Here is a 23325-nt window from a genome sequence, read left to right on the forward strand (position 1 = left end):
CATATCATATATGCATAAATATATAAACTGCTCGTCCATATCGGATCGGTGTAATAATCATTAGCCTGCGTCCAGGCCTCCCGCGTCTGGGGTATCATCTCCTACCACCCACTAGTGGTGTCTGCCCATGCCATTTGGCCATGGTGTATAGCTGCCTGCCTTTGCGGTGACTGCCCGGTCAAGTAGGCGTGGTGTGATATCATCAGCATAATATACTCATCATAATGCATACATAAAGGCTCAAGGTTAACTATGCTTTGTCGGGGTGACGTAAGGTCGTGATCCCCGATTCCATTATAGAGCACTCATTAACATCCTGCCTCACCTTGAAGGGAATAGTATATGAGGTGAGTGTAAGCGATAATGACATCATATCAGGAATATTTAGAACTCCTATACTCTAACTCATTACCTTGTGCAGCTAATTAGGGATATCAGCTCGTATCTTTTCGGAACTTAAGAGATTCATGGGGAAGAAAGAAAGTCATATTATAGGATTCATGCCATGGAAGGAAAGGACTAGACTCACATACCTTTGTCGTTTAACTATCTTATCGCTTGATCGTCCTACTTCGATGCTCGCATTTCAACCTTCGAGAGGAATCGCATTAACAATAGTTACTCGGCTACAAGAACATTTCACTATTTCTAGGGAAAATTGGGCAGCACTTCCTTTGTTCATACTACTTTTCCCACATTCTATATCAACTCCCCACATTAATAACAACATCCACAATATAGCAACAACAATCATCATTTATCTACAATTACCACAATTCACCATTTCCTTTAGATTTCTGCACAATTATGATTATAACTCATTATCGTGTTTTCTCATATATAATACTTATTTCATGGTCTAAAGGTCACTTATAACATATTCACAATCACAGCATACCAACATTCATAATTCACACCCATCACTATTCATACCTTCATGACCCAATTTCTATGCCTTTCCACAATTCAAGTGATTCAACTTTCAACCACTCAAACCATATAAAAGGGTCATAAAACTCACCTTAGATGATGGATGAACAACCTTTGAGTGGAACTTCTCTTCTTGCACCAAAATCCTAACTCACTCTTCTTGAGTTTTCTTGGCTTAGATGAACTTTTAATGGGTTTCATAAACTTGATTTCATGGATTTGGTATAGTTGACCATAGTTTTCCTTTGATTTCTTATGGATGGATGGTGGAGAAGGTTCTAGAGAGTTCTTGGAGAGAAGAGAGTGGAAGATGAAATGAAATAAGAAATGGAGGAGGGGTCTTATATTAATTCATGAAATCAATCCCGTTTGAGATGTACGGTGCGATCGACGGAGCGTCGATCCAGGCGTCGAAGTCGTCAAATTTCCAGTGAGCAATCTGTCATTTCTTTTCATTCGACGGTGAGAAGCATGGCCCGTTGAATTGATCGACGGAGCGTCGACCTGTTCGTCGAGTGGTCTTTGCTCTAACTCAGTTTTATGGCGCCATCGACGGGGCGTCGACTTGTTCGACGGTACAAAGGACTACCGTCGAACCCCCTTTTCACAGGACTACGGTGAAGTTTCATTTAACAGACTTTTCTCCCTTGCCTTTAACTTCTCTGAAAATTTACGTTAGTCCCTTCATCGCTTAGCATCCCAAAGTTTTGAGGTGTAACAGATTGGGAAGAAATGAAGTGTATATTGTTGTTGTATGTTGAAAAACATCATGTGGGATATTTTATGGAATATTTTTGTATTGATGATGATGTTGTTGATATTAGCATTGCTATTGTTGTTGTTTTGTTGGTATTGTGGTTTCGGGCTAGGATATAAACAGGGGAGATGCTGCCTAGATTTCGGCAGATTTTAAAAAGGAATTAATTTGAGGGCTTAAGACAAGCATATGACGATAAGCCTAACAATAATATGAATCCTCTTGAAGGTAGATTTATGAGCTTGGGAGGATAGGCGTTAAATAGTTAAAGTTAAGGCGACCGAAAAGGTATGTTAAGGCTAGTCCCTTTCTTTTAAAAGACATGATTCCTGTGTTATGATTCCATACATGTTTCTATAACCTTCTTACTTCCAAAAGTTAGAAGTTCATGATTCTTAAAGCTTCTTATGATGATAAAGATGAGAATGGTTCTATAATGAACATGATGATGATGATTCCATTTCTAGAAATTCCAAAGCTTATGATTTTAATGCTATTATGAGATTATTGAGCTTATTTCATGATTTCCTTGATTTTATTCTTTATTGTTCACCTTATGATAATTGTTCCTTCAAGGTGAGATATAGCGATGATGATTAGTCCATAATATAATCGGAGGTTACCGACCTTACGTCACTCTGATAGAGTTGTAGCTTTTAATTGGGCTCTCATGCATGCTTATTTTTATGTATGATTACAGCGGGCCTAGTTGGCCGGGCAGACACCACTACGGTGGGCGTAGTGGGAGGCTTATGATTACACGGTGCCTAGTTGGTCGGGCAGACACCACAAGTGGGCGGCGTGAGATGGTTACCCCAAACGCGGGCTAGTGATTATGTTATATATATATATATATATATATATATATATATATATATATATATATATATATATATATATATATGTGTGTGTGTTTTTTTAAAGAAAGCTAAGCATGCATGGTTTCCGCCTTATGAGGCAATCAGATGTACAGGTTATCTTTATCTCATGCTCTGTTCCATATTTCTTATTATGTTGTTATTTCATACCTTACATACTCAGTACACTATTCGTACTGACGTCCTTCCTTGTGGACGCTGCGTTCATGCCCGCAGGTAGATAGGTAGACGGATCTGACCCGTAGGTGCTTTATCAGTGGATTCTCAGGAGCGCTCCACTTACTTCGGAGCTGCAGTCTATTTGATATTGGTCCTGATGGTCACTTGTATTCTATGTAGAGGCTCGTAGACATGTGTGTATAGTTAGACATTTCATAACCCTACCGGTTCATGTCAGTGTATAACATTTTAGTAGCCTTGTCAGCTGGTGATGATGGACATAATTGTTGAAGATTATATAGAGATTTGCCGTTATGTTGTGATATATTTCCCTACAGATTATGATATCCATGAGCTCCCCTTTATGGTCCACCAGAGATGATTATGAGATGTATATTTAGAGGTGCTCGGGGTGTTAGCTCTAGGTGCCCGTCATGACCCTCTGGTTGGGTCGTGACAAAACAACTAACTAGGAAGAGGATGGTTGGAAGACCAAGGAAGCAAAAATCAGTTGAGCATCCGAAGAAATCAAAAGTGGAGGTGAACTACCACTAAGAACCACGACGTCCCGTAACTTTGAAGGAATTCCTATCAAGTTGGTTCTACACTAAATCTACTCAAGACAACATTAAGGCATTATGCTTTAATACTGATAAAGAAGAAGCAAAAGATGAAAGCTTATCAACGTTGTCTCCATCGTCATCTGAAAAGCCCGTTGAATATTCTTTCCAAAAGGTACACGTATGTGATACAAAAATTACATTCACACATGACGATCTTCTACTCGGCAAAACGCTACACAATTGTCCTTCATATGTGGTGGGTTATGCGCTCGAAAAGAGGATAAGTAGAATATTGATAGATGATGGATTTAGAGTTAATGCTTCCTATTCGCACAATGAAGGAACTTGACATTACGACGACTCAAGAACCTTCTGAAAACCGCTTAATGATACAAGGATTCAATAAAGGTGGGAAAAGGTCCATAGGTGCTATCAAATTAGATATCACCATTGAAGATTTGCAATTAAACACGTAGATGCATGTCATCGCCATGAAGACTTCGTACAATATGTTGCTTGGCAAGCCATGGATACATGAGAACAAAGTTTTCCCATAATCATACTATCAATGTTTGAGCATCTCAAAGGCATTATCGAAAAGAATATTGTTGTTAATAATAAGCCATTTAACGAAGTTCAGTCACGTTTCATCGATTCAAAGTTATACTTAAAGAACTACATTTTGAAGTAAGTAAAATTCGATGACATCGCAACTACCAGGAGTGATAAGATCGCAACTAAAAGAGCTGAGGAGACTACTGGTGTTACACCTCTCGTCTTCATAGTGGTAGAACTTATGATTTCCTAGTTGGGTATGCCTTGGGAATTGAGACCCGAGATCGAGCTTTGGAGATAGAAAGTGTCCTACCCCATGTGCAATGGTACCAGCAGGAGTTCCTGGTGAACTACGGGGTTAGAAGTTGAACGAATCGAATTGACGCGATCTGAACCGAATTGGAAAAGTCTGCAGACACCAGTCAAGATCGACGGGTCGTCTAACCTGTCCACGGACAGTCGATGTGCGGCGTCGACAGGGTTCCGCAGCCCTGCATTCTGCAGGCGCGGGTCGAGGAGCACGTCGACGGACCGTCGACGCGTCGACGAGTAGTCGACCGGCTCGTCGAACCGGACCACTGAAGCATTTAATTCTCCGAGTATAAATACATGGTCCACGACTTTATGTCTTATTTCTCTCATTCCCAGATCAGAAAACCCTAATATTTTGCTCTCCCAACATTTATGGCATAGTAGTGAAGATTTGACATGACCCGGACCCCGTAAACCCGAGCTTATGAAGAAGAAGGTTGTTTCTAGGGTTTCTCCAAGGATGAAAAACCTAGGGATTTGAAGTTAAAGTGATTCTTGGAATTCTTGACCCCTCAAGGTTTGGAAATGATTCCTACCCTTGTATCTGAGTTTTCTATCAAGAGCTTTAGTGATTTTCGATAAAGAAAGGGTATTTGTTGAAGTGATAGATTGATGAAGAGCAAGGTAGTGACATGAGACTATTTTAAAGAAATGATTAGGGATGGATTTACGTGTATTTGGATATATATAGGCGTTATCATTGTAAGATTATAAAGGAAATTGTCATCTATGATTCATTAAGCTTTATACGTGCTTGGGGATGATTAGTAAGAAAAGCAAGTAGCCTAATTAAGGTTTATGTTATCTTAATTGTAGATTTACAAGTTCAAGAAGTAGAAGTTGGGCGATTTGATATACAACAAGGTATGTTAAAGTTATTCATTATTTTTTTGGCATGATCCTATGATATGAACCAATAAACGAGTAAGAGAGTTTCCATACTACTCTATTCTTATAAGTTCTAAGAGAAATACAGTTTGATGTTCCCATACCCCAGCTATGGTATTTTCCTCATATACAGATCTTATGATTTCAGTCTTACTTGTATTATGCATTCACTTTCAGTTCTCAGGGGTACAGTGAAAAGCACACTTGACAGGGGGTGAAGGTGTGACCTATGATATTACATTCTATATGTGAATGGCACACTTGACAGGGCGTGAAAGTATGGCCTATGAGTGCCCTATGATGCTGGAGTATATACATGAGACAGGTACACTGGTCGGCTTATATTCTTTTGTGTACAGTATATATGGCAGCCTAGCTGGCTTGCACTGTTCTTCCACATGTTATGTTTACATGTATATGCAGATTGTACAGAGTTCGGATGTTTCCTCTTTATGAGATTAGTTTGTGCCATTTATGGGCTATTGATGTTCAGTATGTTTCAGATAAGTGTTAAGGGGTGTTTGGTCGCTAGAGGTTAGACTCCCGTCACGACTCATCGGTTTGGGCCGTGACAGAAGTGGTATCAGAGCAGTTTCGTCCTAGGGTTGTCTACATACCGTGTCTAGTAGAGTCTGTTTATGGGCGTGTTGTGCACCACACTTATAAACAGGAGGCTACAGGACATTTTGGATGATGTCATTCTTTCTCTCCTAGATTGTGCGATAGAGCCATGTGTTAGGCGTTCACATTCTGATGAATTGTTATGATTTTAGCAATGCCTCCCAAGAAAGCTACAGCTGCCCAGAAAGGCAAGAAAGCCACAGGAGAGGCCACTAGCCATACTCGGCTGGCCACTAGGGCTCAGGATGAGGTTTAGAGTGAGACCCCATCTGAGATATCGCATACACCGTCTCCAGCACCCATCCCAGTTCCTCAGTCAGATGCACCAGGCCAGGATGTGCGGGATACTATTCAGTTATTGACCAGATTAATAGCCGCTCAGGCTCAGCGGCAAGGAGCTGGTAGCTCGAGGGTTAAGGCCTTCCTTGAGTTAGATCCTCCAGAATTTTCAGTGATAAAGCAAAATATGGATCCCCAAGATTTCATTGATGGTATGCAGAGGACTTTGAGGGTTATGCATGCAAGTGAGGTTGAGTTGGTTGAGTTATCTTTGTATAGACTTCGCGACATTGCAGTACAGTGGTATCAGACTTGGGAGTTGTCTAGAGGAGAGAATGTTCCTCCAGCTGCTTTGGCGAGAGTTCGCAGATGCTTTTATCCGCCATTATTTGTCCTCTGAGGTCAGGCGAGCCTGAGCGGACAAATTTCTACGTATTGAGCAGGGCAGCATGAGTGTCCAAGAGTATTGTGTGTATTTCGATTCTATGGCTAGATATGCCCCAACCATGGTGGCTGAGATGGAGGACAAAGTTCACCGTTTTGTGGCTGGTTTAGGACCACATTTGATAGATGCTTGCACAACTGCTGCATTATAGCCAGGCATGAATATGCCAGGCATGAATATCTCCTGTATACAGGGATATGCACAGAATCTGGAAGATCGCAAGTGTCAGATGGGGGCAGAGCGTGACCGTGACCGAGGCCATGGTAAGAGGGCTAGATCTTTCGACATTGGAAGTGAGTCCAGGGGAGGATAGAGGCAGCAGCATTCCCAGTATTCATATCATTCGGTAGGGAGTGCACCTCCGCAGTTTTCAGGCCCGAGGTTTGATCGGTCTTCTTATTCCGGAGCAGCCCAGAGTTCTAGAGCATCAGGCTCCCAGTACAGACTGAAGTCAGGACAGATGAGACCACCCTTACCATGGTGTGCCCAGTGTGGTAGGTTACATGTCAGGCAGTGCCAATTGGGATCGAATGCCTGTTACTCTTGTGGCCGACCAGGTCATGTGATGAGGAATTGTCCGTTAGGAGGTGGCATGGGCACTGTTCAGCCTACAGGGTCTATAGCTAGTTCTTCTTCTTCTTCTGCAGTGCACCCTTCAGGGCAAGTTTTTCAGACGCCAGCAGGGCGAGGTAGAGGGAGGAGTGTAGCGTCCAGCTCGAGCGGTCCTCAGCACAGCGTGTATGCATTGGCTAGTAGACAGGACCGCGAGACGTCTCCTGATGTTGTTACAGGTATATTATCAGTTTCCTCCTATGATGTGTATGCATTGATCAATCCAGGATCTACTTTATCATATGTTACTCAATTTGTCGCTGGTAAGTTTAGGGTAGAACCCGAGTCGATTAAACCATTTGAGATGTCTACGCCAGTTGGCGATCCAGTCATAGCTAGGCGAGTATATCGGGATTGTGTTGTTATAGTTTATGACCGCCACTCTGTAGCAGATTTGATTGAGTTAGATATGATTGATTTCGACGTTATTATGGGAATGGATTGGTTAGATTCCTGTTATGCTAATGTTGATTGCATAACAAAGATAGTTCAATTTTAGTTTCCCGGCGAGCCAGTCCTAGAGTGGAATGGTAATGCTGTTTCGCCTAGAGGTAGGTTTATTTCCTACCTTAAGGCAGAGAAGATGATCAGAAAAGGGTATAGTTTTCACCTAATTCGAGTTCAAGATGTGCAAGCAGAGTCGCCGACTCTTCAGTCTGTCCCTATGGTTAATGATTCCCAAAAGTGTTTCCAGATGAGCTTCATCGATTTTGCTATTGACATATTACAAGGCACTCAGGCAATATCTATTCCTCCTTATAGGATGGCACCTACGGAGTTGAAGGAGTTGAAGGAACAGTTGAATGATTTGCTCGAGAAAGGCTTTATCAGGCCTAGTACATCACTATGGGGAGCACCGGTGTTATTTGTGAGAAAGAAGGATGGCTCTTTGCGAATGTGTATTGATTACAGGCAATTGAATAAAGTGACTGTAAAGAATAAGTATCCGCTTCCGAGGATTGATGATTTATTTGATCAGTTGCAAGGTGCCAAGTATTTCTCGAAGATAGACTAGAGGTAAGGATACCACCAGGTTAGGGTGAAGGAAGAAAACATTCCGAACTAGGTATGGCCACTATGAGTTCCGTGTTATGTCGTTCGGGCTAACTAATGCCCCAGCCGTATTGATGGATTTGATGAATCATGTATTTAGGCCCTTTTTAGATTTGTTTGTGTTATACCCCGCATTTTCAAAGCCTGAGCGTGACACGTGCTTCCTCAAACACTGACAATCACGTTGTTACTACATAATTTAAACTCACGTTGATAGTATTATATTTCGTATTTTTTTGTACGTCGGATTATTTGTAAGCGGAGGTGGGGCCCACACATCGAGATTTTTTTGGAACACGTGACAAGTTATATGAATCACATATGTGAAGTTAAACACAACTCAAGAAGGACCCTTGAGCCAAATCAAAGTGGAAGCCCTCCAAACAAATATTTTTAAGTAACGTTTTCGGGTGATCTGACTTCGAGGGAAAAACACGGTATTATAAGTTTGGAATTTAGAAAAATACCAAGAAATAGAAGTTGTAGATAATTTAATTAGCTTTCCCACCATAGGTCGTGGGTCCACCGGAGACGTCGGGATAAGGAGATATGAACGTTTTAAGGCAGAAAGGTCAGTGGGTTAGGCCAAATCCGGACCCAACCGGGTTAGGCCCATGACCCATGTTTATTTAAGTGATATATCAGACTTTTCTCCTCATTTTTCAGGAAACAACACCCAGAAAATTCTGGAGAAAAAGAGAGAAGAGAGCTTAGAGAGAAAAGATCAATTTTGACCAAAATCTGAGCCCCGAATCCCGAAGCCCGTGAAGAGAAAAGTATTCTACGTTGCGTTGCCTCCAATTTGAGCTAAAAATCAACCAAAAAGAAGGGGGTGTACGTGGTGGCTGCACACTTGAGGTCAGATTAAGGTTCGTTTTCATTGCTAATAAGTTTATTTAGAGTTCTACCGAACTAGAACGGAGAAAATAGTGTGATAAATTCGTTTGTTGGCGTTGTGAATTATGGAATGAGATTTGAAGAGAATTTTGAATGAAAATAAATGTATGCAACTTGTAGAATGTGGAGGATGTCATTATTGATGTTGTTAGTATTAATTTCGACTCCCTTACGGAAATAAAATTATTAAATAGTTATATCACAAATTTGGTTGGTTGAGGAATTTAGAAAATAATGTGTGGGCTGTTTTATGGAATACGTTGGTATTGGAAATATTATGATTAATGTTGGTATTGTTGTTGTTGTTGTTGGTTGCTGAATTGAGAATTCGGGCTAGGCATATAAACAGGGGAAATGCTGCCCGATTTTCGGCAGAATATAAAATAGTACGATTTGAAATATGGTACAAATGTACGATGAAAAGACTAACATTAGCATAAATTCCTTTTAAATGTATACTTACAAGCTTGGACGAATAAGCGTAGCTTATAAGCGGTCGAACAGGTATGTAAGGCTTACCCTTTCTTTCTTTTGGCATATCCTAGAGCCAAATAAGGTATGCTATGTACTCTGGGGATTACTCTATTCTTTGATTCTGAGTTTGTTTACGATTCTTATTCACTTCTTGATATGAGTCTATTCCATATGATCGATCTTATTATAGGATTGGAAAACGAGATGAGCATGAAGAGTTTTGTTCCTAAAAGAGTTATGTATGTGTTAATGTCCGCAGTTCTGTTTGATATATTTCCGTATAGTATTCGAGAGATATTGGTATGACTAATGTCTGGATTTTGATAGCACGTTTGATTATTCCGTTGAGTCTTTGATTTATTTTGATACGTACATATGGTTCCAAAAGCTTTATTTGATTCGATCCATAACGATATTCAAAAGGTACCTAATATGATTGCTGCTTTGATTTTCTAAAAATAGCTTCTGGAACGTTTAAAAAGGTTTCTGTAGTAAAATGTCCCTAACTTTCGTAAAAGATCTCGGATTTGCTTTGAATTGTTCGTAAAAGTTCTGTGGTAAAAATGTCTGTAACTTTCATATACTAACTCCGATTGACTTGAAACGTGTTTATGATCCTTCGAACCTCGGTAAGTGTATGTATCTATCGAGTCTGGATTTGTGTGCATATGGTTTCGCACTACTCTGTTCGTGCAAGTCTCAGTATGTTATTCACTCCATCCCGGGCCAGGTTCTGTTATCGTGCGCCTTCCTCTGCATTGTTCACCGCGTCCCTCTCCCTTGCAGGCCGGGTTATGTTATATGTATATCTATATATGATGATATGAGGATGGCGGCCAGGATGGCACATGATGATTCTGTTCACCGCGTTCCGCAATAGAGGGCCGGGATCTGTTATCTGCACATATGGTATATGATTCTGACATGCATTGATAATTCTGTTCACCGCGTCCCTCATTAAAAGGCCGGGATCTGTTACATGCATATATGATATATGATTTTGGCATATGATGATACTGTTCACCGCGTCCCTTACCAGAGGGCCGGGATCTGTTATATGATTCTGTTCACCGCGTCCCTCACGAGAGGGCCGAGATCTGTTATATGCACACATACGATATAAGATTCTGATATACATAATCTGTGTCTGGAAAACAAACATTCTGACACTCTGGATCCGTACTTCTTCTGACATATGACTTCGGCATATATGATCTGTGCTTGGGTAACAATCATTCTGATATTCTGGATCTGTACTTTTTCTGACATATGACATATGCATACACGATTTGTGATTGGAAAATAAGCGCCTTGGTAATCTGGATAATGTACTCACTCTTGTACTGTTCGTTTCGATTATGGTTCTGTTTTTCGTATTTCATGCTTTACATGCTCAGTATATATTCCGTACTGACCCCCTTTCTTCGGGGGCTGCGTTTCATGCCGCGCAGGTACACCCAGATGAGTAGAAGTCAATATAGAAGATGTTCCAGCGGTGTTGGTAAGATCCACTTGCTCCTGGTGTGCTGCCGAGTCAGAGTATATGTGTTACGATTTCTGATAAATGTTAGAGACTTTGCAGACAAAGTCATGGGTATTGGAAGTCAGTCTGTAAGCGGCTTCATCAGCCGGTGTGTCATTTTGTGTTATGTTATAAAGTCCATGTGGTTACAAATTTTATTTGATTAAAGAAAGATGAAAAGAATATTCTGAAAGCATTTACTATGAATTTCATTTGTATTTGATTTAAAAGTCCAAAGAGATCATGTGTGTAATAAGAGTCTGCGGGTTCGTTCGGCCCTAACTAAGGGTCGGGTGCCCATCGTACCCTGGTAAGGTTAGGGTGTGACAGTTTGTGATTGTGTTCATAGATGATATTCTGGTCTATTCGCCGTCAGAGGCCGATCATGCAGAACATCTGCGGGCACTGCTTGGGATTCTTCAAGGTAAAGAGTGGTATGCTAAGTTTTCTAAGTGTTAGTTCTGGTTGAACTCTGTGGCTTTTCTAGGTCACATTATTTCAGAAGAAGGTGTTAAAGTGGATGCTCAGAAGATTGAGGCTGTGAAGAATTGGCTAAGGCCCATGGCACCAACAGAGATACGTAGTTTCTTCAGCTTGGCAGGTTACTACATAAGGTTTGTAGAAGGATTTTCCTCTCTTTCAGCCCCATTGACCAAATTGACTCAGAAATCAGTTAAGTTCCAATGGATAGACGCTTGTGAGCAAAGTTTTCAGACGTTGAAGGATAAGCTAACTTCAGCACCAGTTTTGACTCTTCCAGAAGGAGCAGACGGCTATGTGGTATATTGCGATGCTTCAGGTGTTGGATTGGGTTGTGTATTGATGCAACACGGTAAGGTTGTTGCCTATTCTTCTAGGCAGTTGAAGAAGCACGAGAACAATTATCCAACCCACGATCTTGAGTTGGCAGCAGTGATTCATGCATTGAAGATATGGAGGTACTACTTGTACGATGTCCATGTTGATGTCTATACTGATCATAAAAGCCTCCAGTTCATCTTTACGCTGAAGGATTTGAACTTGTGTCAGAGCGATGGTTAGAGAGGTTAAAAGATTATGATGTGGACATTTTATATCATCCCAGGAAGGCTAATGTGGTAGCCGATGCCCTCAGTCACAAATCTATGGGTAGCTTGTCTCACGTATCGCCAGAGAGAAGAGAAATGATCCGTGAGGTTCATCGATTGGCTAGCCTCGGAGTTCGATTGCTAGATTCAGGTGATGCAAGAGTTACTGTTCAAGACATAACGGTATCATCCATGGTAGTTGAGGTAAAGGAGCGTCAATACGAGGATCCTGTTCTAGTTCATTATCGAGATACACCACCTTAGAAAGAAAAGACACCCTTTGTGATCACAGGTGATGGGGTACTCAGTTATCGAGGTAGATTGTGTGTCCCTAGTGTTGTAGGACTCCGTCAGCAGATTATGGGAGAGGCACATTACTCCCGCTATTCTATTTATCCCGGCTCAACAAAGATGTACCATGATCTCAAGGAAGTTTATTGGTGGGATGGTATGAAAAGAGATATAGCAGAATTTGTCACTCAGTGTCCAAATTGTCAGCAAGTCAAAATAGAGCACCAGAAGCCTGGAGGTCTATTGCAGGCTATGGAGATTCCGACATAGAAGTGGGAGGTAATTAATATGGACTTTATTATAGGGTTACCCCGTACTTAGCGGAAGTGTGATTCGATATGGGTCATAGTTGATAGGCTCACAAAGTCAGCTCACTTTCTGCCTTTCAGAACTACTTATGCAGTCGAGGATTATGCGAGGCTTTATCTTAAGGATATTGTACGACTCCATGGTGTTCCTTCATCCATTATTTCAGATAGGGGAGCACAGTTCACAGCCAGATTCTGGAAGTCTTTCCAGCAGGGATTGCAGACTCAGGTGAGTCTTAGCACCGCATTCCACCTGCAGACGGATGGGCAAGCAGAGTGTACTATACAGACCCTTGAGGATATGCTTAGAGCTTGTGTGCTTGACTTTCAGGGCAATTGGGAGGATCATTTTCCTCTTATCGAGTTCGCATATAACAACAGTTACCATTCCAGTATTCAGATGGCTCCTTATGAGGCCTTATATGGGCGGAGGTATAGATCGCCCATAGGATGGTTTGATATTGGGGAGAATCAGTTACTAGGCCTAGACATAATACAGCAAGCAGTTGATAAGGTAAAGGTAATTAGAGAGAAGTTTCTAACAGCCCAGAGCCGACAGAAATCCTATGCGGATAATCGGCGACGTAAGCTAGAGTTCAAGATGGGCGACTGGGTGTTCCTGAAAGTTTCACCTATGAAGGGAGTGATGAGGTTTGGCAAGAAGGGTAAGTTGAGCCCTCGATATATTGGGCCATATAAAATTATTCCTGTAGTGGGTACAGTGGCATATGAGCTAGAATTTCCTTCTGAGTTAGAATCGGTACATCCAGTATTTCACGTATCAATGCTTTATAAGTGTATCAGAGATCCTTCAAGAGTTGTACAGTGAATGATATCCAGGTGACCGAACAGTTAACATACGAAGAGACTCCAATGGCTATATTGGACAGACAGGTCCGTCGGTTACGAACAAAGGATGTAGCCTCCATTAAAGTCTTGTGGAGGAATAAGAATGTTGAAGAAATGACTTGGGAAGCGGAAGAAGTGATGAAGATTAAGTACCCGCATTTGTTCCCAGCAGTACAAGAGGTGCAGTCAGAGGCATCACTTTTCTCAGGTATTATTTCATTTCAGTTATCGTGATTGGTCGTGTGGGGCCATAGTATTGTATGTTATAGTATGTGTCCCTGTGAGGCATTATTTTGGGATATTGTGTACAGGACGGATTGATATAAGCACAGGGGAAACTATGCCGAAATTTCTATAACCCAGGATTGTTCGAATATTCGAGGACGAATGTTCCTAAGGGGGAAAGAATGTTACACCCCTCGTCTTCGTAATGGTAGAACTTATGATTTCCTAGTTGGGTATGCCTTGGGAATTGAGACCCAAGCCCCAGTATTGGAGATAGAAAGTGTCCTACCCCGTGTGCAATGGTACCAGCAGGAGTTCCTAGTGAACTACTGGGTTAGAAGTTGAACGAATCAAATCGACGCGATCTGAACCAAATTGGAAAAGTCTGCAGACACCAGTCATGATCGACGGGTCGTCGAACCTGTCGATGGACCGTCGTTGGTGCGGCGTCGACAGGGTTCCGCAGCCCTGCATTCTGCAGGCGCAGGTCGATGACCACATCAACGGGTCATCGACCTGCTCGTCGAACCGGACCACTGAAGCACTTAATTCTCCAAGTATAAATACATGGTCCAAGACTTTATGTCTGATTTCTCTCATTCCCAGATCAGAAAACCCTAATATTTTGCTCTCCCAACATTTATGGCATAGTAGTGAAGATTTGACAAGACCCGGACCCCGTAAACCCGAGCTTGTGAAGAAAAAGGTTATTTCTAGGGTTTCTCCAAGGGTGGGAAGCCTAAGGATTTGAAGTTAAAGTGATTCTTGGAATTCTTGACCCCTCAAGGTATGGAAATGATTCCTACCCTTGTATCTGAGTTTTCTATCAAGAGCTTTAGTGATTTTAGGTAAAGAAAGGGTATTTGTGGAAGTGATAGATTGATGAAGAGCAAGGTAGTGACATGAGACTATTTTAAAGAAATGATTAGGGATGGATTTACGTGTATTTGGATATATATAGGCGTTATCATTGTAAGATTATAAAGGAGATTGTCATCTATGATTCATTAAGCTTTATACGTGCTTGGGGATGATTAGTAAGAAAAGCAAGTAGCCTAATTAAGGTTTATGTTATCTTAATTGTAGATTTACAAGTTCAAGAAGTAGAAGTTGGGCGATTTGATATACAACAAGGTATGTTAAAGTTATTCATTATTTTTTTGGCATGATCCTATGATATGAACCAATAAACGAGTAAGAGAGTTTCCATACTACTCTATTCTTATAAGTTCTAAGAGAAATACAGTTTGATGTTCCCATACCCCAGCTATGGTATTTTCCTCATATACAGATCTTATGATTTCCTGTCCTAGTAGTACTAATTTAATAAGGCCCATGAAGAGGCAAATTGTCATTATATTATTTGAGAATCCTGTTGTTCAGTCTTACTTGTATTATGCATTCACTTTCAGTTCTCAGGGGTACATGTTACACCTTGGAAATTTCATGTCGTTGTGTAGTGAATGGACCAAGGCGAGCTTAAGGATGACAGGAAGTTCTTAAGGCTATAAGACGGATATTTATTAAGTCCTAGGATGCATACGTTAAGATTTTGAAATAGTATGAATTGATGAAATAAGGATTTGATAAGGATAAGTGAAGTATAAGTGGGGTTTAGGAAAGGTTTCGTAAATTGTTGTGTTAAGGATTGTTTGGTAAGGTCTTGAGGACGATTTATAGGGATGTTTAGATTATTAATGAAGTATTAAACAAGTGTCAAGAAGGTTGTATAAGGATTGGAGACTAAACGAAACGACGAGGACAACTTTGGAAAAACTGTGAGTTACACGACTACATTGTACGGCCCGTGGAATTTTATACGAACCGTATAATGGTCCGTATAACCCAACAACAACAATGTTTTCCATGGTGGTGAACCACAGACACTTATACGGACCGTATAATGTTATACGGACCGTATAAGTCCCGACGGGCTGAGTATTTCCAAGTATTTAAATGTGATCCCACCTCATTATATTCATTCTCCTCACTTCTTCACTTCTCTCCAAGCTTCTAGAATATTCCATACACTTCATTTTCAAGAATACAAGGGAAATCAAAGGTTCATACCATAAATTCAAGTGAATCAAGTGTAAGGAAGCTCCGTGGGGTTGCTAGAGTCAAGAAATCCCTTGGAAGTTGAAGCTAGGGTTTTCTTCAAGTGAAGCATTGTCAACCAAAACCCATTCCTACGCATTCAAAGGTGAGTTTTATGATTATTTCATGTTGTTTAATGTATTGAAAAGTTGAAACACTTGGATTGTGGAAGAAGATGGAAAATGGGTTACAAAATATGAGATTAGTGAAAATTGTGAATAGTAGCTTAATAAGAATCATGATTCTTAATACGTTGTGATTGTAATTACGTTATGAATGATGTTACAAGCATGAGAGAAACATTAGATGAGAAAGAATGTAATGTTGTATTGTGATTATGACTATGGATGACCTTGAGAGGGAATTGTGGGGATTGTATAATGATGAATTTTGCTAAAGTCATTGATGATGATATTATGAATGTTATTATTGACGTTTGGGAGTTGATATATGATACGGGGAAAGTAGTAGAAACAAAGGAGACGCTGCTCAATTTTCTATAGCTTTAGTTTAAACACGCTTATGTTATCGATTATCTAATATGAGTATAAACCTTCTTGAAGGTAGAAACGCGGGCAATGAAAAAGAACGATCAAACGATAGAATAGCTAAACGAAAGAGGTATGTAAGGCTAATCCTCTCCTTCTAAGGCATGCATCTTCCTAATTTTTCCATGATCTCCCTATATGATGGAAACTATGAGTCCATGAATATACAAAGCTACATACGCATATGATTAAGAAAGGAAATATGATACGAGCATGATAATGATGATAATGAATATAAGTATGAAGAACCCTGGAGTAATAGAAGATGTTCAAGAAGCTAATGATCCTAAGTATTGTTTCATTGATGATTTTCCTTGTGTACACTCACCTTAAAATGCTAGTTCCTCCAAGGTGAGACATGATGATTATGACTACTCCATAACGTAGTCGGGGGTTCACGACCTTATGTCACCTCGACATAGCCATAGTTGCCTTCAAGTTCTAATGTATGTTTTGATGATAAATGTATAATGATGCTAAGTCATTCTATGCTTATGAGATGTGCAATAATGTTAAGTTTATGATCGATTATATGACGATACGATTCCACCGTGCCTAGTTGGCCGAGCATGTCACCGCGAAGGCGGGCTGCATACGATTCAACCTTGCCTAAATGGCCAAGCATGTCACCGCTAAGGCGGGCTGCTATATTTACACCGAGCCTAGAGGGACGGGCATGATCACCACTAGTGGGCCGCTTATGATGGCTACCCGGACGCGGTTTAGTGATGATGACTTATACGACACGATGATGTATGCGCTATGATGATACATGTATTGTGATTATATATATGATGTATGTATGAAATCTATCCACCCTTAAGAGTTACGCAGGTTGTATCTTCACCTTATGACTTATGATTTCTCTATCATGTACTTTTCATTCCTGCCTTACATACTCAGTACAATATTTGTACTGACGTCTGTTTTCTTGGACGCTGTGTTCATGCCCACAGGTAGACAGGGAGGTGATCCAGACTCATAGAAGTTATCAGCAGATTTAAAGGAGCACTCCATTACTCCGGAAGTGCTGTTTGGTTTATTCTTTTGTGTATATATATGTATAAGTATTTTGGGCACGACGGGGTCTTGTACCGTCCATATGTTTAGTACTCTAGTAGAGGCTCGTAGATATGCATGCGTGGGTAGTATGGTCTCACGATGTTACTATTGTATATGTATTATAATTTTGATAGCCGAAAGGCTCATGTATATAAAAGTAGTTATGTTTTAAAATGAAAAAGGGTTGTCTTATGATTATGAGCATATGAATAGTAAAGAAGTGCATAACGATGATGATGCGTAACAGAATGAGTGGTGCTCGATGGCCCTAGGTACCCGTCACGTCCCCTAGTCGGGTCGTGACAGTACAGTGAAAAACACACTTGACAGGGGGTGAAGGTGTGACCTATGATATTATGTTCTATATGTGAAAGGCACACTTGACAGAGGGTGATGGTGTGGCCTATCAGTGGTCCATGAGTGGCCTATGATGTTGGAGTATATACATGAGAAAGGCACACTTGACAGGGGGTGAAGGTGTGGCCTGTGATGTGACGATGAGGTGTGTACCTACTAGTTATATATATATATATGCATGTCCATACTTCCCGACCTACAGATTCAGCCAGATGCAGATAGATACTAGTTCATACAGATTTATGCAGATAGTCATTTCAGCTTATGAGTTCAAATCTTATTCATGATTTCTGTACATATTTATACATGTTGTCGTTATGCCTTACATATTCAGTGCATTATCCGTATTGACTCCTCGTTGCTCGGGGGGCTGCGTTCATGCCCGTAGGTACAAGTAGACAGGGAGGTGGTCCGGCTTAGTAGGACCCTTATCTAGCAGCGATCAATGCACTCCATTTGATTTGGAGTTGCAGTCTATTTTGGTAGGCCATTCTTTTGAGATGTATATAGATGGGTACGACGGGGCCCTATCTCGTCCTTTCTATAGCTTTATTCCAGTAGAGGTCTGTGGACTGTTGTATGCAGTAGTCAGACGATGTAGCCTGGACGGCTTATATTCTTTTGTGTACAGTATATATGGCAGCCTAGCTGGCTTGCACTGTTCTTCTGCATGTTATGTTTATATGTATATGCAGATTGTACAGAGTTCAGATGTTTCCTCTGTATGAGATTAGTTTGTGCCATTTATGGGCTATTGATGTTCAGTATGTTTCAGATAAGTGTTTAGGGGTGTTTGGTCGCTAGAGATCAGACTCCCGTTACGGCTCATCGGTTTGGGCCGTGACAACTGGAAAAGCCAACGCTAGTACTGAAGTGCCGCACTCCAGTCCAAATAAAGGGAACATCGTGTCTTTGAAAAATAAGAAGAAGAAGTTATTTCTTGTACTCCGCTATGTTCCAAAGGTTAATAAAGAAGAGGGTCAATCATCTGACATTCAAGGAAATGTACTAGGAGGGCTAACTATTCCTACCAGATGAATTGACGTGATGAATTTGTCCTCAAAGCTCCTTGGAGAGTTTGTGGCTCAGAATCTGTTGTAAAATATATTACTCCCTACGAAACATACAAATGAAGGCTTTGATCCAAATGCTTATAAATTATTTTTCTAGGTTGGGTACAACCCCAACGAGCCATCAAAGTTTGGGAAACTTCCATCAAGAGCTTCCATGATACAATCACGTGACGGTTTGGGACACAAACACCCTCCGCCAATTTGCATCTCCATAAGAAGGAAAAATACCAACTACATCACTAAGGAAGATGAGTTTGTTGCTACCAACAAAAGGTCTTCAGTGTTTGATCGGCTTGGAAGGTCAACAACAAAAATTATCGCCCGCTTCGACTAGAATCCATAAGGATTTCCAAAGTTTGATTCCTTCTAGAAAGCGGCGACAAATAAAACTTGTTGTTTCATGTAAGGAGGTACTAAAAGAAAAGTCCCACACTATGGTTTATACAAAGGAGTGTGACAAAGACAAGAAAAGCATAGGCTCTTCATATCATATTACTAAACAAAGTGATCAGGATACCTCATTTCAGATGGAGGTTGCTGAGAAATAGTAGGATATTTCCGAGTGTTATCTTATATTTTTCAATGATGGCGATCCTTAAGAGGATGAAGACACTAGAGATGCTTCTCCAGACCTTAAAGAAGGGGTGAAGACCATTGTAGACTCCTTGAAAGAAGTTAATCTTCGTACTGATGAAGACCTAAGGCCCACCACCTAAGTACTATTCTACCAGTTGATAAAGAAGACACTTACATGGATAGACTCAAAGAATATAGAGATGTTTTTTCTTGAAGGTATAAGGAGATGCCTGGATTAGATCCCAAAGTAGCAGTCCATCTCTGGCAGTCAAAAATGGTGCTCGTTCTGTTAGATAGGCCTAGAGGCACATTAGACCAGACTTGGTTCCTTCTATTGAAAATGAAGTTAACAAATTCATTAAAGTTGGCTTTATTTGTGAAGTTAAATATCCTACGTGGATTTCGAGTATCGTTCCAGTGAAGAAGAAGAAGAAGGAGAAGAAGACTGGCCAAATTAGAGTTTATGTTGACTTCAGGGATCTAACCAACGCATGCCCTAAACATGATTTCCCGCTTCTCATCCCAGAGTTGATGACTGATGCTGCCACTGATTACGAGGCAATGTCTTTCATGGACGGTTCATCTGACTATAACAAAATTTGCATGGCGCTAGAAGATGAAGAGCTTACTGTATTTCTTATACCCAGGGGTATTTATTGTTACAAAGTAATGCCTTTCGGTTTGAAAAATTCTGGTGCCACATATCAAAGGGTTATGCAGAGACTTGTGTCACGACCCAACCCCATGGGCCATGACTAGTGCCCAAGCTGGACACCCGTATACATACCTGTTAGATATAGTCAACTGAATTTAAGAACAATATGGAAACTTGCAAAAGAACTCCAAAGGTTGATAACATCATCATATATATGTATCCAGATAACCTGTCTCCTGAGGAGTCACAACTAATCAAATTATAATATGATACGCAAGCTGACAAGGCTGCCATTACATGTCAATACCATACGCAAGCCGACAAGGCTGTCACGACATATCAATACCATACGCAAGCTGACAAGGCTGCCACTACAACCGAACATATCCAAAGCACATCGTATAGACATAGCTGAACAAAACTTATATACAACCCACACACATGTCTAAAGACCTCTAAGAGTATCAATGGTGAAATATGACGGGACAGGGCCCCGTCGTACCCCTGGATAAACATATATACATATACATCGAAAGATCTGTACCAAAAGTCTAGGTGGCTCCGGAACAATGGAGCTTTCCAAGACAGCTGAGTAGAAATCCTAAGCTAGAGGATCACCAAATTGAGTATCTGTACCTGCGGGCATGAAACGCAGCCCCCCGGAGAAAGGGGGTCAGTACGGAATATGTACTGAGTATATAAAGCATGTGATACAGTAAAGAGGATCATAACTGAAATAGAGGTCACGGGAGAAAAATATGACATTCAAATACCAATACATTTGCCTTATGAAATGTAAATCATGCATATCAATATCATATATCATATATCATACCCGGCCCATTATGGGACTCGGTGAATAAAGTCATCCTTGGCGCCATAATCACATCATCATATCATCACCTCATCATATCATATATATACCGTACCCGGCCCTCGTGTGAGGGACTCGGTGAACAATGTAGTGAAACTGTACACGAAAACATACCCGGCCCGGGACTCGGTGAAAGATATATTGAGGCATACACGAGCAGAGTAGTGAGCAACCATATGCAAACTAAGTCATATCTGAGACTCGATAGAATAATCAAGATGAACTATCATTTGAAAATCAAGACAATAATCATATCAAGTACCCTTCGAATGTCAAAATGGATTGTATCAAAATAGAACTTCTGGAATCATAGACACGTATCGAGACACCATGAAATAGCTTCTGGAAATCAAGAAAATTAGCCATCCTAGTGGCTCTAAGAATAGGAACTTCTTTGGAGTCATATATACGTCGTCTGTTTGTTTTATAAAGATCATCCCAAAAAAGAAGGAAGGGTTAGCTTTACATACCTTTAACGCTTATCCGCGATACAATAAGTGTACGCTGCCCGAAGTGTCTCAACCTATATTAAAATGTCAAGACTATGGTTAAGCTATGGAAAGGCATAAAACGTACTTCAACGTTAGTAACTTATTTCTAGACGATTGGGCGGCATTTCCCTTATATTGTTCACTTCCCTCCCTTTCAAGCCAACTAATAAACGACCAAGTCAACATCAACAACCACACGTTCAAATACTATATCAAGACTAGCTACGACATGATTCAATAATACTCCGAATAGCCCGCATAACATTCCAATCAATCCACACATCACAATATTCAATAACCGATAACATGACGGCTACGACATATTCGAGTTACTCTTAATAATCTATGGCCATAACACTTTATCGAAACGACTTTATAATAGTTCAACCATTACAACCACACAACGCATAATCTCAACTACACTTAATCCACCAATTCAAACAAGAACCACAACATGTCCCTAACAGCCCATAAAACAAATGCAACTTCAATTTTAAATATCAAATTCCTTCACCTTCATCACATAACCCATGACAACAATAATGACCACCCTAATCACAATTAATTCACCATTTTTAAGTTACAACAGCCCCCACACGGCCCAAACAGCAACTTAGCATCAACACACACAATTTCACATCTACCAAATTATACAAGGTCCAAATCAACTCTAAAACATGTAAGAGAGAATTAAATCTTACCTTAGCAAGCTTGAGTTTATCAAGAACTACCATGGTTGTTTTAATCTCTATTTCTTTCTCCAATTGAACTTGAGAAATTATCGATTCAACTATGTAGAGGGGCTGACCGTAAGCTTGCTCCAAAAGCTACCATGGCCGTGAGCTTCATGAGCTCCCATAGCCATGGCCGAACTCTCTCTCTCTCTCTCTCTCTCTAGCTTAATTTGTGTGAAGATGAAATGAGGTTTTGTTGATTAATTAGGCATCAACTTGACTTATATAGGTAGCTTAACACATTGACACATACCCCCTCCACTTGGCATGTCCTCATTCATGCTATTTTTTTATTAATAAATCGGGTAGGGCCCACTCAAGGTGCAATTAACTTAATTAACCATTAATCCCCTCTTAATAATCTAATCCTGGTTAGTTAATCCCTAATCTCCACTAATATTTCTTCACCAATTGAATTTTACAAGCCATCGTGCACTTATTAAAAATCAGGGATTAAAAACCCTTGTCTCATATCCCAAAAATAATCTTGTCTTGAACTTATGTCGATTAGCTTACGAATAATCCGACATGCAAAAATACGGGGTATAATAACTTGCACCACAAAAATGTTGAATGTTATGTAGATGACTTGGTGGTAAAATCAAGAAAGAGGAGCGACTACTTGCAAGACCTGAGAATGGTGTTCGACTGACTGCGGAGATATCAACTTCGAATGAATCCATTGAAATGTGCCTTTGGAGTTACTTCTGGAAGGTTCTTTGGTTTCATTGTTCGACATCGAGGAATCGAAATTGATCAAGACAAAGTTGATGTGATTTTGCAAATGCCCGAGCCTTGAAATATTCATGAGTTAAGAAGTCTACAAGGGGAGCTAGCATACATTAGGAGTTTCATCTCAAATTCAGCTGGAAGATGCCAATCATTCAATCGTCTCATGAAGAAGGGTGTTCCTTTCAAGCGGGACGAAGCACATACTAACACCTTCGAGAGTATCGAGTCATACTTAATGAAGCCTCCAATTCTAGTATTCCCCGTACCTGGAAAACCATTGATACTATGCATTTTAGCACAAGAAAGGTCAGTTGGACTGTTTTTGGCCTAAGAGAAAAGGGAAGGAAAGCAAACTCCTTTATTACTTGAGCAAAATAATGACGCCAAATAAGCTGAACTACTCGCTGATTGAAAATTTGTGTTTGGTGCTACTCTTTTCAA

The sequence above is a fragment of the Lycium barbarum genome, chromosome 5 (genome assembly GCF_019175385.1).
Source record: "Lycium barbarum isolate Lr01 chromosome 5, ASM1917538v2, whole genome shotgun sequence".
Lineage (NCBI taxonomy): Eukaryota > Viridiplantae > Streptophyta > Magnoliopsida > Solanales > Solanaceae > Lycium > Lycium barbarum.